This window comes from Petaurus breviceps, unplaced genomic scaffold (assembly GCF_028583685.1).
Source record: "Petaurus breviceps papuanus isolate PSGF00001 unplaced genomic scaffold, PetGlider_PUasm1.0 654, whole genome shotgun sequence".
In the NCBI taxonomy this organism is placed as follows: Eukaryota; Metazoa; Chordata; class Mammalia; order Diprotodontia; family Petauridae; genus Petaurus; species Petaurus breviceps.
Window position 1 is genome coordinate 224,880 of NW_027186438.1, and position 15,625 is coordinate 240,504.

Here is a 15,625-nt window from a genome sequence, read left to right on the forward strand (position 1 = left end):
AGTTAATCTGGGCAACTTATATTTTTGTAAATAATCATCCATTTCACTAAAATTGTCAAATGTATGTGCATATAATTTGGCAAAATAATTCCTAATTATTGTTTTAATTTCCTCTTCATTGGATGTAGATTCACCCTTTTCATTTTTGATACTCATAATTTGGTTTTCTTCTTTTTTATCATATTGGCTAAGGGTCTATCAGTTTTATTGTTTTTTTTTTCATAAAACCAGCTCTTAGTTTTATTTATTAATTCAATAGTTTTCTTAAATTCAATTTTATTAATCCCTCCTTTGGTTTTCATTATTTCTATTTTAGTATTTAATTGTGGATTTTCAATTTGTTCTTTTTCTAGCTTTTTCAATTGTATGCTCAATTCATTGACCTCCCTTTTCTCTAATTTATTCATGTATGCACATAAAACTTCCCCTAAGGACCACCTTTGCTGCATCCCACAAATTTTGGTATGTTGTCTCATTATTGTCATTCTCTTGAATGAAGTTACTGATTATTTCTATGATTTCTTGTTTGACCCACTCATTCTTTAGGATTAAATTGTTTCGTTTCCAATTAGTTTTTAGTCTGTCTTTCCATGGTCCTTTATTGCATATAATTTTTATTGCAGCATGATCTGAGAATGATGCATTTAATATTTCTGCCTTTCTGCACTGAATTGTGAGGATTTTATGTCCTAGTAAATGGTCGATTTTGGGGTATGTGCCATGTACCACTGAGAAGAAGATATATTCCTTTTTATCCCCATTCAGTTTTCTCCAGAGATCTATCATACCTACCTTCTCTAAAGTTCTATTCACCTCCTTAACTTCTTTCTTGTTTATTTTGAGATTGGATTTATCAAGTTCAGAGAGGGGGAGATTAAGGTCCCCTACTAGTATAATTTTGCTATCCATTTCTTCCTCTAATTCCCTTACCTCCTCCTCTAGGAATGTGGATGCTATACCACTTGGTGCATGTATGTTAAGTAATGATATTGCTTCGTTCTTGATGGTGCCTTTTAGCAGGATATAGTTTCCTTCCTTATCTCTTTTAATTAGATCAATTTTTGCTTTTGCTTTATCTGAGATAAGGATTGCTATCCTTGCTTTTTTTTTTTTACTTTAACTGAGGCATGATATATTTTACTCCAGACTTTTACCTTTATCTTGTGTGTATCCCTCTGTTTCAGATGTGTTTCTTGTAAACAGCATATTGTAGGATTATGGTTTTTAATCCATTCTGCTATCCGCCTCCATTTCATAGGAGAGTTCATTCCATTCACATTCACAGTTATGATTACTATCTGTTTCTTTCTCTCCATCCTATTCCCTCCCCTGTTTATGCTTATATTTTTCTCCCCTTCTCCCTTTCCCCTACTTAAGAGTTTTCCTTTTGACCACCATCTCCCTCAGTATTCCCTTATCAGGCCCTCCCTTTTCCTCCCCTTCCCCCTTACTTCTTCCCTCCCTTATAACCACCCGCCCTTTCATAGCTCTTCACCCCTCCTACTCCCTGTAGGGTATTTCTTCTTCCCACCAAGAGTGACAGGAACAAATCTCATTAAAAGCTCCTCTCTCTCCCCTCCTTCCCTCTATTATGATACATTTTGTGTCTCTTCTCAATAGAGTCCTATGCTTAACTGGTTGTGTTATTTCTTCCTTGCACCAGAACCAATGAGGGAAAAGCTCATATGATACTCATCTCCCTCCCTTCTTTACCTCTGCTATATTGCTTTTATGCCTCTTTGTGTGGCATAATTTACCCTTTTCCACTTCATTCTTTCTTCTTCTTCCATTGCAGTCCCTTTATAGCCCTTAATAACGTTTTTTTATCGTCATTTTGTGTAATTTATACTCGTACCCTCTACTTGTCTATAAAGAGTTTGCTCTTATTAAATAACAGGGTGTGTGTGTGTGTGTTTTCCTTGTTTACCTTTCTATGTCACTCTTGCATCTCATAATTGGAGGTTGAATTTTCTATTGAGCTCTGGCTTTTTCATCAGGAAGGTCTGGAAATCTGTTATATCATTGAATGACCATCTCCTTGCCTGGAAGAATATGTTCATTTTCGCTGGGTAGGTGATCCTTGGTTGTAACCCGAGCTCTTTTGCCTTGCAAAAAATTGTATTCCACTTCCTCCGATCTTTCAGTGTAGAGGCTGTGAAATCCTGTGTGATCCTCACTGTGGTTCCTTGATATTTGAATTGTTTCCTTCTGGCCACTTGAAGTATTTTCTCCTTTACCTGGTGGTTCTGGAGTTTGGCCACAACATTTCGAGGACTTTTCAATTTGGGATCTCTTTCAGGAGGTGTCTGGTGGATTCTCTCGATTTCTATTTTACCCTCTGGTTCTAGGATCTAAGGGCAGTTTTCCTTAATAAGCTCTTGGAAGATGTTGTCCAGGCTCATTTTTTCATCATGATTTTCCGGAAGGCCTGTGATTCTCAGATTATCTCTCCTGGATCTGTTTTCCAGGTAAGTTATTTTTCCATTGAGACATTTTACCTCTTTTTCTAATTTTTCATTCTTGATGTTTTGTTTGACTAATTCTTTGTTCCTCATAGAGTTATTCACTTCAATTTGGTTGATTCTACTTTTTATTTTTTTTTTAGATTTTTTTTTTTTTAAGCAATTGGGGTTAAGTAACTTGCTCAAGGTTACCCGGCCAGTTATTTCTGGGTGTGGTGCTGAGTGTCTGAGCCCAGGATTCGATCTCCAGGTCGTCCCAACACTGGAACCGGTGCTCTTACTCGCTGAGCCACCTGGCCGCCCCGAAGCAATTGGGATTAAGTAACTTGCTCAAGGTTACACGGCCAGGTGTTTCTGGGTGGGTGCTAAGTGTCTGAGCCCAGGATTCGATCTCCAGGTCTTCTCAACGCTGGAGCCGGTGCTCTTACTTGCTGTGCTACCTGGCCGCCCCCTGATTCTACTTTTTAGCAAATTATTTTCCTCAGTTCATTTTTGGAGCTCCTTTTCCACATCACACATTTTTCTTTTTAAGGAGCTATGTTCTTCATTGTAATATTTTTCTAATTTTGCAATTTTAACTTTAAAAGAATTATTCATTTTATCTTCTATCTCTCTCGTTTGGTTTTCAAAGTTCCTTTTGAGTTCATCTAGGAGAGCTTTCTGTGCTTGAGACCAGTTCCCTGTTGAGGCTTCTGCTGTGGGTGTGGAGTCAACACTGTCTCCCTCTGAATTTGGTTTCTCCCTCTCAGGATAGTAGGACTCCAGAGTCTTTGTCTTTGCAGTCTGCTTTCTGGCCATTTTGAGGCAGATCCCTAGCCACGTCCTTCCTTTAGAGTTCCCAAGCCTTTACTGTTTAAGGTTTTGCCCTGGGGCAATAATTACTGTTTTCAGGGTCAGAGGGGAGATTGGAGCAGCCAGGGTTCATTCTGCCATCCTGGTCCCTGGAGATCCAGATAGGGGCCTTTAAAATTTTTGAGCTATGGAGTGGTAGGCCCAGGAGTAGTTGCTACCCCTGCCAGGGGCCCTGCCTTTGATTCTTACCCTGCTCTGTCCAGTCCCATCCCTTAGTTGATAGCCTTGGCAATGGCCCTTGTGGTTGGTGGGACAACTTGCCACCATGTTGATCAGGCCTCCTCCTGGCCTGCCTCTGCTTACTCTGTTTTTCTTATGATTTTTTTGTCTGTGTTTTCTTTCACAACATGACTATTATGGAAATGGTTTGCATTACTATATTGAATTGCCTTCTCAATGTGGGGGGGGGGGGAGAAGGGAGGAAGGGAGAGAATCAAGTCCTCAAAGTTTTAAAAACAAATGTTAAAAATTGTTTTTACATGTATCTGGGGAAATCAAAACACTATATATGTCTCCAAAAAAAGAATTTTTTATTTGGTAAATATTGTTGGGAAATCTTAGAGAGTAGTCTGGCAAGGATTGGGTATAGATCAGTGTATTAAACCCTACAAGATAAGATCAAAATAGATATAAAAGAAGATAGCACAAGATAAATAGAAGAACATGGAATATATTCCCTATCAGACTCATGGAGAGGAGAACAGTATATGCAGAAACAAGAGATAGAGAATATTGTTGAGGTACAAATGGATAATTTCAGTTATATCATACTTCAAAATTCTTGTGTAATAAAAACAATGTAGCTAAGATTAGAAGGAAAGCAGAAAAGTAGAGGGAAAAATTTTCATACACAATCTCTCAGATAAAGGTCTTATTTCTCAAAATCTTGAACTTTGTCAAATTTATAAGAATACAGGCAATCAGAGGATTTGGGGAAGATTAACATTTTCCACTCTCCAAATTTTCTCCACAAAAAAAGAGCAGAACATCATCTCAGAGCAGCAGAAACAGAGGATGGTTGGTACAGTTGTCCTCCAAATACCATTTGAGAAGACCCCAGGAATGTCCTGACCTCTAGGGGTAGGGGTTTGGTTTGAGTGAAGTGGCAACACCTCCAGGCTGACTGCTGAATCAACAAACAACAAACCCTGAAGGCAGGTGAGTTGAGAGGCAGCCTCAGCCTTAGTAACTTTCTTCTTGTAGACAGTGTAGGGGTCTGATGGCTGAGTAGAAGATTGAAGGACCTTCCACTGTGCTGACCAGAAGCATCCCAGGCTCTGGCTGTAGGAAGAAGGAGATTGCACACACCTGGTGAATGCAGTAGGGCAGACCAGGGAACCTGCTGGCTGTAGGCACTTATGGGAGAACAGAGGTCCTGGTTTGAGTTCTGGGGCAGAGAGGACAGCTGTAGTTTGCAACCACTGAGAGTCCACAAGGGGCAAGATTGTGAGCCAGTGTGTCTGAGGGCCCTCTCTGTGACTTAGGAATGGAGAGGAGAGCCCAAGGCTGGGCCCAAGGAAAAAGCTCACGAAATAACAGTAAGAAGGACCTGAGACTTGGGACATCATTCCCCTTCCCTTGGGACTACAATTTTATTACACTAATAGCTGCTAAAAACAAAATTAAACAGAAATAAATAAATAAAAATGAGTAAACAATTGAAATAGAACCCAAACATAGGGAATTACTATTGGGATAGAGAAGATCAAGATTCTCACTCAGAGAAAGATAGTAGAACTAAAAAAGAAAAAAAGACACAATTTTTTCAATGAGAATCATCAAATGGTCTCAAGCACAAAAAGAGTTTTTGCAAGAACATAAAAAGGACTTCAAATATCAAATAAGAGAAGATGATGGAGTAAAAGCAGGAACTTGCTTGTGCTCCTGCTCCAACCACCTCAAATACCTGTAAAAAGTGACAGAGAGAAACAAATCTCCCACTAAAGGCAGTCTGGCAAGCTGACAGGAAGGGTCTATCACACCAGAATGGGAGCAGAGTCCACTCCCACGTGGGTCACACTGGCACAGACTGGCAGCACATAACAGCTAAGACTTCAGAGAACTTAACAGAGCAGACTTCAGGGAACTGAGTCACCGGTGGTTTCCAGACTTCTCAACCCATAAATGCCAAATAGAAGGTAAAAGGTCAGTGGGGAAACTCTGTTGTACCTAGGTGAGAGAAGAGTGCAGTCTGTCTCCTGCCCTGGGATGGCAGAGGCATGCAACTGTGAGATGTGGTGGTGGCAGTGGCTACCTCTGGGTCTCCAGGTCCACAGATCATGGGGGGACAAAGAAACTGACTGGAGGGCAATTGCAGGAATCTCTTTGCTGGTGCTGAGGCAGTATTCCCATGCTATGACCTGCTTGGATCTGGATCACAATCTTGGATGGCAGTCCTGGGGTGAGGAGTGCTGGAGTGGCAGAGCTTGTTGAGGTTGGGGAGAGTCAGTCATTCTCACAGTTCTGAGGTAGGTGACTAGAAGAAGGTCTGACAACAGCTGCCCAAAACCCCAGAAATGTAGGACACAACACTCTCCACTCTTGAAGCAGAGTTCTACCATGACAAAGAGCTCAAAAGTCAAGTAATTGACTGGCAAGATGAGCAAGCAGAAGAAGAGTAATCAGACAATAGAATTGTTTTTTGTAATAAACATGATCAAAACATAGAATGAGAAGAAGACAATAAATTCAAAATTCCTGCATCAAAAGCCTCCAAGAAAAATATGAACTAGTCAAAGGATATGGAGGAGCTCAAGAAGGATTTTGAAAATTAAGTAAGAGAAAAGAGGCAAAAAAATGGGAAGACAAATGAAAATGATACAAGAAAATTATGAAAAACAAGTCAACAGCCTGCTAAAGGAGACCCAAAAAATACTAAAGAAAATAACACCTTAAAAAATAGACTAACTCAAATGGCAAAAGAGGTCCAAAAGGCCAATGAGGAGAAAAATGCCTTAAAGAGCAGAATAGGCCAGATGGAAAAGGAATTTTCAAAACTCACTGAAGAGAATAATTCCTTCAAAATTAGGTTGGAGAAAATGGAAGCTAGGGGCGGCCAGGTAGCACAGCAAGTAAGAGCACCGGCTCCAGTGTTGAGAAGACCTGGAGATCGAATCCTGGGCTCAGACACTTAGCACCCACCCAGAAACACCTGGCCGTGTAACCTTGAGCAAGTTACTTAACCCCAATTGCTCAGGGGCGGCCAGGTGGCTCAGCGAGTAAGAGCACCGGTTCCAGTGTTGGGATGACCTGGAGATCGAATCCCAGGCTCAGACACTCAGCACCACACCCAGAAATAACTGGCCGTGTAACCTTGAGCAAGTTACTTAACCCCAATTGCTTAAAAAAAAAAGGAAGCTAATGACTTTATGAGAAATCAAGATATTATAAAACATATCCAAAAGGATGAAAAAATAGAAGGCAATGTGAAATATCACATTGGAAAAACCACTGGCATGGAAAATAGATCCAGGAGAAAGAATTTAAAAATTATTGGACTACATGAAAGCCATGATCAAAAAAAAAGAGCCTAGACATCATCGTTCAAGAAATGTTCAAGGAAAAATTGCCCTTATATTCTAGAAAAAGAGGGCAAAATCGAATTTGAAAGAATTCACCGATCACCTCTTTAAAAAGATTACAAAAAGAAAATTCCTAGGAGTATTATAGCCAAATTCCAGAGGTCCCAGATGAAGGAGAAAATATTACAAGCAGTCAGGAAGAAACACAATCAGGATAACACAAGATCTAGCAGCTTCTACCTTAAGGGATTGAAGGGCTTGGAATATGATATTCCAGAGGTGAAAGGAGCTAGGATTAAAACCAAGAATCACCTATCCAGCAAAACTGAGTATAATAATTCAGGGGAAAATATGGATATTCAATGAAATAGAGGACTTCAAAGCATTCTTGATGAAAAGACTGGAGTTAAACGGAAAATTTGACTTTCTTTTTTTTTTTTAATCTTTTATTTATTTATTTTTAATTTTCAACATTTATTTCCACAAGATTTTGAATTACAAATTTGCTCCCCATCTTTTCCCTACCCCCACACCAAGGTATTGAGCCTACTGAATACCTCTTCCCCTAATCTTCTCTCTCTTATATCCTCCCTCATACCCCCTAACTTTCTTTTTTTTTCATTATTCACAATTCATTATTAACTTCTGGTTTACTTCATTAATTTGCACCAGATTTTGGGTTACAAATTTTCTCCCCATTTTCCCCCTACCCACCTCCCCAAAATAGTGGTCCCCAAGGATATCCCCTCCTCTTATTTCCCAATCACATGTAAAATAGTATTAATAATAGTATATGTATATGTATATATATATATATTAAACATTTGGTTTTAAAACTTTGAATTTCAGATTTATTCCCTTCCTCCCTTGTCACCCACCCTTACTGGGAAGATAAGCAATTCAATATAGGTTATACATGTGTAGCTAATGCAAAACATTACCATAGTAGATATATTATAGAAGACTGATTATATTTCCCTCCCTCCTATCCCACCTCCCACTTGATCTATTCTCTACTTTGGTACTGTCCCTTTTCAAAAGTGGGTACTTCCAACTTCCCTCTCCCCCAGCCTGCCCTCTCTTCTATCATCCCCCCTCTCATCCCCTTCCCCCCTACTCTCCTGTAGGGTGAGATACCCTATTTAGTATATATGTCATTCCCTCCCTGATCCAAATTCAATGAGTATAACATTGACCCATTCCCTTATGCCTTCCTGTTCTTCCCCTCCATTGTACCTATTTTCCCTTGCCTCTTCTATATGAGATAGTTTGCCCCATTCTGTCTCTCCCCATCTCCTCTCATTATATTCCTCTCTCACCTCTTAATTTCACCTTTTAAGTGTCATCCCTTCCTATTAAATTGGTCCTGTGTCCTCTATTTATGTATACCTGTAAACATATATATACACATTCACATATGTATTCATACACCTGTATACCCTCCGATAAAGACTATATATATATTTCTATTCACTTCAACTATTTTCATACTGAGAAAAGTTTCATAAGTTACAATTATTGTTTTTCCATGTAGGAATGTTAATATTTCAACTTTGATAAGTTCCTTATGATTTCTCTTCCCTGTTTACCTTCTCATGCTTCTCTTGCTTCTTATATCTGAATGTCAAATTTTCTATTCAACTCTGGTTTTTTCAGCAAGAATGCTTGAAAGTCCTCTATTCCACTGAATGACCATATTTTCCCCTGAAACATGATACTCAGTTTTGCTGGGTAGGTGATTCTTGGTTTTAATCCCAGCTCCTTTGACTTCAGGAATATCATATTCCAGGCCCTTCGACCCCTCAATGTAGAAGCTGCCAGATTCTGTGTTATCCTGATTGTGTTTCCACAATATTCAAATTGTTTCTTCCTGGCTGCTTGCAATATTCTCTCCTTAATCTGGGAATTCTGGAACCTGGCTATAATATTCCTAGGAGTTTTCTTTTTGGGTTCTTTTTCAGGAGGTGATCAGTGGATTCTTTCAACCTGTATTTTGCCTTCTGGTTCTAAAACATCAGGGCAGTTTTCCTTGAGAATTTCTTGGAGGATTATTTCTAGGTTCTTTCTTTGATCATGGCTTTCAGGTAGTCCAATAATTTTTAAATTATCTCTCCTGGATCTTTTCCAGGTCAGTGGTTTTTCCCATGAGATATTTCATATTGCCTTCTATTCTTTGATTTGTTTGGATCTGTTTAACAGCATCTTGATTTCTCATAAAGTCACTAGCTTCCCTTTGCTCCATTCTAAATCTGAGGGAATGATTCTCCTCAGTGAGCTTTTGAGATTCTTTTTCCATATGGCAAATTCATCTTTATAAGGCATTCTTCTCCTCATTGCCTTTTTGAGCCTCTTTTGCCATTTGCGTTAGTCTATTTTTTAAGGTGTTATTTTCCTCAGTCAGGTTGTTGACTCTCCTTTCATAATTTTCATGCATCATTCTCATTTCTCTTCCCAATTTTTCTTCCACTTCTCTTATCTGCTTCTTAAGGTCCTCTATGGCCTGTAACCAGCTTGTATTTTCCTTTGAAGCTTTTGGTGCAGGAGTTCTGACTTCACTGTCTTCCTCCTGTTCCATGCTTTGCTCCTTTTTGTCTCCAAAATGGGAGTCTAATGTTGGATTCTTCTGTTTGTTTTGCTTTCTTTGCCTGGCCATGTTGCTGCTCAGTTACTTGACTTTTGGGCTTTTTGCCACAGTAGGTCTCTGACACCAGACAGGGGAGCTTCATTCCAAATGCTGGGGTTTTCTCAGCTGCTGGAGGTATTAGTTGGGTGCCCTCTCTGAGGCCTCCACACACTCTGGCAAGCTGGTCACACACCCCAGGACCTCCACCCTAGACTGCAATCCAGATCCAAGCAGGTTAAAGTAAGAGTGATTACCCCTCAGACTGATTGCTTGTTCTCCCTACAGTCTGCAGGCCAGGAGCTGAAGCTGCAATGTGTCACCAGCTGAGCCAAGGCGTTTCAGCAGCTTCTTGCTCTGGGGGCAAAAGCCAACGCTCTCCCACCTGCTGGTCCCACGATGTGCTGACCTCTCACTTTGTCCTTCACATCTATGTGTTGATAAATCTGGAAACGGCCACAGCTGCCGTGGATCTGGAGTCCCTCAGGCCAGTGGCTGGTCAGGTCTGCCCTGGGGCTAAAGCCTTGGCATGGGGCTGGGCTCGGCTCCCATAGCGCTGTGCTGGCCACTTGCTGCTGGCCTGCCAGGCTGTCCTCAACGGGAGCTTAGCTTCTCTGTGTCATTTTGTGGGTTCTGTAGCTCCAAAGTTTGTTCAGAGTCCCCTTTTACATGAATTGGGGAAGGGGGAAGCTGGAGCCTTGTGGAGATCCTCTTTCTACTCTGCCATCTTGACACCGCCCCTCTCTCCCCCATAGAAAATTTGACTTTCAAATACAAGAAGCAAGAGAAGAATGAAAAGGTAAATAGGAAAGAGAAATCATAAGAAACTTATTAAAATTGAACTGTTTACATTCCTACATGGAAAAACAACATTTGTAACTCATGAGACTTTTCTCAGTATTAAGATAGTTGAAGACATTATATGTGTATGTATGTATGTATGTGTATATATAAGTGGGTGTGTGTATGTATACATAGATAGAGGGCACAGTGTGAATTGAGTATGAAGGGATGATATCTTAAATAATATTAAGAGGTGAGAGAGGAATATATTGGGAGAAGGAGGAAGGGTGATATAGAATAGGGTAATTCATCTCACATAAAAGAGGCAAGAGAAAGTTGTTACAGTGGAGGGGAAGAGCAGAGATATGAAAGGGAATGAGTCAACCTTACTGTCATTGGATTTGGCTTAAGGAGGGAGTAACATACACACTCAATTGGGTATCTCTTACCCTACAGAAAAGTAGGGGGGAAGAGGACAAGAGGGGGGATGATAGAAGGAAGAGCAGACTGGGGGATAGGGTAGTCAGAAGCAAACACTTTTGAAAAGGGACAGGGTCAAAGGAGAAAATAGAATAAATGGGGGGGCAGGATAGGATGGAAGGAAATATAGTCAATTTTTCACATTATGACTACTATGGAAATGTTTTGCATAACTACACATGTATAACCTATATTGAATTGCTTATCTTCCCAGTGGGGGTGGCTGAGGAGGGAAGAAGGGAGAGAATCTGGAACTCAAAGTTTTAAAAATAAATGTTAAAAATTGTTTTTTCCATGCAATCAGGAAATAAGATATACAGGTAATGGGGTTTAGAAATCCATTTTGCCCTACAAGAAAGGGCAGGTTGGGGGAAGGGGAGGGAATTCAGTATGCTTGCCATTTTGGGGTGGGGATAGGGGAGAGATGGGGGAAAAATTTGGAACTCATAATCTTGCGGAAATGAATGTTCAAAATAAATTTTTTAAAAAATTAAATAAGAAAGATCAAGGGAAAATTAGGAAAAAAACAGTAAGAACAATCCAAGAAATTCAAGAAAATTATGAAAAGAAAGACAACCAACTGTAAATAGAGAATCAAAAATTTAAATAAGAAAATAATTCCTTGAAAACTGGAATTAAGCAAGGGGAATTTAATGATGTTCTAAGACAGCAAGAAATTATAAAACAAAATCAAAAGAATGAAAAAACAGAAAATAATGTTGAATACCTCATCACAAAACAACCAATCTGGAGAAGAGATTGAGGAGAAATAATATAAGAATAGTTGGGTTATCTGAAAATTATAATAAAAACAAAAAAGAATCTTGAAACATTATTACAGGAAATTGTCAAGGAAAATTTCCCTGAAGTCTTAGAACAAGAAGGCAAAGTAGTGATAGAAAAATCCAGCAATCACCACCTGAAAGAGATCACAGAAGGAAACATTACAAGAACATCATAGACAAGTTTCAAAGCTCCCAGGTTAAGAAAAAAATATTGGAAGCAACAAGAAAAAAACGAATTTAGGCATCATGGAGCTGCAATAAGGATTACACAAGACCTGACAGATACTACATTGAAGAACTAGAGGTCTTGGAATATTATATTCTGTAGAGCAAAAGAGCTGAGTTTACAACCAAGGGAACCTTGCCCAGCAAAGTTAAGTATAATCCTGAATAGGTGAAAAAATGGATATTTAATGAACTCAAAGACTTTCAGGGTTTTGTGACAAAACCCCCAGGACTTACAGGAAAATTCAATATATAACATCCAGGAGAAATATAAGGTAAGCATTAAAGACAAATTATAAGGGACTCAATAAAGTGAAATTGTTTAGTTCATATATGTGAAAATATTAACTGTACTCTTATGATTGTCATCATTATTTGGGTAGTTTTAAAGAAAGGTGTGGGTTGAACCGAGTATGATGAGTGATTCTTAAAAAAATAAAACTGTAGGGAGAGATAAAAATAGTAATGATCTCATGCAAATGAGGTATAAAAAGAAAAATTGATAGAAAAAAAGCTAGTGAGGGGAGGGTAGTTTGTGGTGGAACTTTACTCTTGTCAAGAATGGGTTAAAGAGGGAGTAACATACATACATGCATATATATTATATATATGTGTGTGTGTATATATACATATATATATCTGGAAGGGTGTAAAAGTCTACTAAATTCGGAAAGAAAGAAAAGGGCAATGGGATAGGGTGGAGATATGGTAAGGAATGGTCTGTTAGGGACGTGGCTACATTTATGAATAGGAGGGGAAGGGAGCAGGTAGAAGTAAAGCGGAGGAGTGAAGAGGTATAGGATAAATGGGATGAGAAATACAGAGAGTGAGGAAAGATGGGAAAGGGGAAATACACAAGTAATTGTGGCTTAGAATGTGAATGGGACAAATGTATCCATAAGACAGAAAAGGATCGCACATTAAAAAATTGAATTCAACAATATGTAGCTTTGAGGAAACATTATAAAAATGAGAGATTCACATAAAGATAAAATGAAGGGCAGGAATAGAATTTAGTATGTAAAAAAAAGCAGGGTAGTAATCATGATTTTTAGACCATTTAAAATGCCTATGCAGTATAAAAACACCTGAGTGTATACCTCCCAAAACAGACACAGGAACTAAATGATCATAAATATAAAGTACTTTTTATACAAATAAACTCAGATCTAAATAATTGAAGTTATATTTATAGTGTTCATGAATAAATAAAACCAATATCATTTTTAAATGACAGTTTTACCTAGCTAATCTATTTATTCAATGTCATTCCAATTAAATTATTGAAAAACTATTTTGCTGAGTTAAAGATATAATAAAGTTCATTTGGAGGAAGAAACGGTCAGGAACTTCAAAGAAACCAGGGGGGAAATTATGTAAACGAAGTAGATTCAGCAGTGTCAGATGTTAAATTATATTAGGAGGTGAGAGCATTGTTGATATGTAAAAAGAATAATTGCAATTATTTTAGACTAAAATTTTCTTGCATGAATAAAATGTATATAGCCAAGAATAGAAGGAACGCAGAAAATTGGGGGAAAACTTTCATTGACAGTTTCTCACATAGGTTGTGACTGGGTTGGGATATTACTATAGTATAGGAAATGACCAGCTGGTTGATTTAGAAAAACATGTAAAGACTTGGGTTTATGAAGGAAGATGCTATCCACCTTCAGGGAAAGAGATTATAGGTGCAAATACGCATAGTGCAGTCTTACATGTATGTGTACATATGTGTATGTTTATACAGATCTATGTATATTTCATTGCTTAATTGTAGCTTTCTTTGGGGTTGTGGGGGAGGGAGGGAAAAAAAACAAAGTAAAAGGTGCACAGCAGAGAACAAACAAAGTAAAACCCAACAAGGAAGCAGAGAAAAGCTGGGCATCTGGGAAAACAGCGTGGAGTATTTATTGTATAGGTTTTCTTGAAATGAAAATGTGGTTTTTTATGTTGAATCCTTTGTTATGACCCACTGTGTACATGACAATATTTTTCTTTTTTCCATTTTATATTTAAGTTCAAAATTATTTTTTTTACCCAAAACAAAACCACAAGTCATCTCCCTGATGACAAATGATCAAGGAGCAGGAACAGGCAGCTTCTCAATTAAGAAATCAAAACTAGATATAATCATATAAAAATGCTCTAAATAATTATTGATTAGAGAAATGCAAATTAAAACAACTTTGATAGATCATCTTAAACCTATGAGACTGGCAAAAATGATAGATGCCCTTCAATTGGGCAATGGCTGAACAGGCAGCGGTGTGTGTTTGTGATAGAATACTACTGTGACATAAGAAATGAGGAGCTGGTTGTTTTAGAAAGACTTGGACCCATGAAGGAAGATGCTATTCACCTCCTGAGAAAGATGTGACTAATAGAAATATGCAAAATATTGTCTTCTTTATATGGATAGGTGTACATATGTATGTATGTATATGTGTGTATGGTTATAGATATATGTGTATTTCCATTGAAGTGTAGCCTTCTCTAAGGCAGGGAAGGGCAGGGGGGAGAAAAAATAAAATAAAAAGTGTACAGTAGAAAACAAAAGAAGACCTAGAAGGAAGCACAGAAAAGCCAATTAGCTTTGAAAACTATGTGTTGTTTTTATCACGTAGGTTTAAAAAAAATTAACAATTTGGAGTGGAAATTTCTTGCTTTCTATTGAATCCTCTCTTATGTTTTGCTGCACACATGAATTTTTTTTTTGTATTTAAGTTTAAAATGCATAAAAAATATTTAAATAAAAAAGCAATTTACCATCATTGTGGTAGCTGATCTTGAGGCCATTTTCATCTTCATTGAAGGTATCACTGAAATATATAAAGAATTTTTTCAAATTTGTAGGGATACAAATCATTCCTCAATTGATACACCATCAAAGGAAATGAACAGGCAGTTTTCCAATGAAGAAATTAAAAGAATTTATAGTCACTTGAAAAATGCTCTAAATAATTTTTCTTAGAGAAATGCAAAGAAAAAAATCTTCAGATGTCATTTCATATCTATCAGATTGGTTAAAATATTTATAGCAACTCTCTTTTTGGTACAAAGAACTGGAAATTGCAGGGATGCCCATCAGTTAGGGAATGGCTGAACCAGTTGTGGCATATGAATGTAATGGAATACTATAGTGTTATAAGAAAGGATGAGCAAGAAGATTTTAGAAAAACATGGAAAGATTTGCATGAACTGATGCATAGTGAAGTGAACAGAGCCAGAACATTGTACACAGTAACAGCAACATTGTGCAATGATCCACTTTGGTAGACTTGGTTCTTCCAGTAATACAGTAATTTAAGACAATTCCAAAAGACTCATCATGGAAAATGCTACCCACATCTAGAAAAAGAGCTGTGGAGTCTTGATGTAGACTGAAGCATGCTCTTGTTTTTTCTTTCTCTTGGTTTTTCCCTTTTGTTCTTATTCTTCGTTAAGAACATGATTAATGTGGAAATATGTTTCATATGACTGTACACGTGTAACTTATATCAGATTGCTTGCCATCCTGTAGAGAGGGGAGGGGAGGGAGCACAAGAGAAACAAGTCTGGAGCTCAAAATCTTATAAAAGTGAATGTTGAACATTTTCTTTATATGTAATTGGAAAAATAAAATACTATTTCAAAAAGAGAAATGATGAGCTCAGTGATCTCAGAAAAGTGAGGATAGACTTGCATGATGTAATGAAGAGTGAAATGAGCAGAACCAAGAGAACATTGTAAGCAGTACCAGCAATATTGTCTTAAGAACAACGTTGAGTGAATACATGACTTTGACTAGTATAAATACCAAATTAACTACAAAGGACATACAGAAGGAAGACACTGTGTGTATCCAGAAAAGAAATGATAGATAAAAGTGTGTCTGAAATGGTTATATATATATAT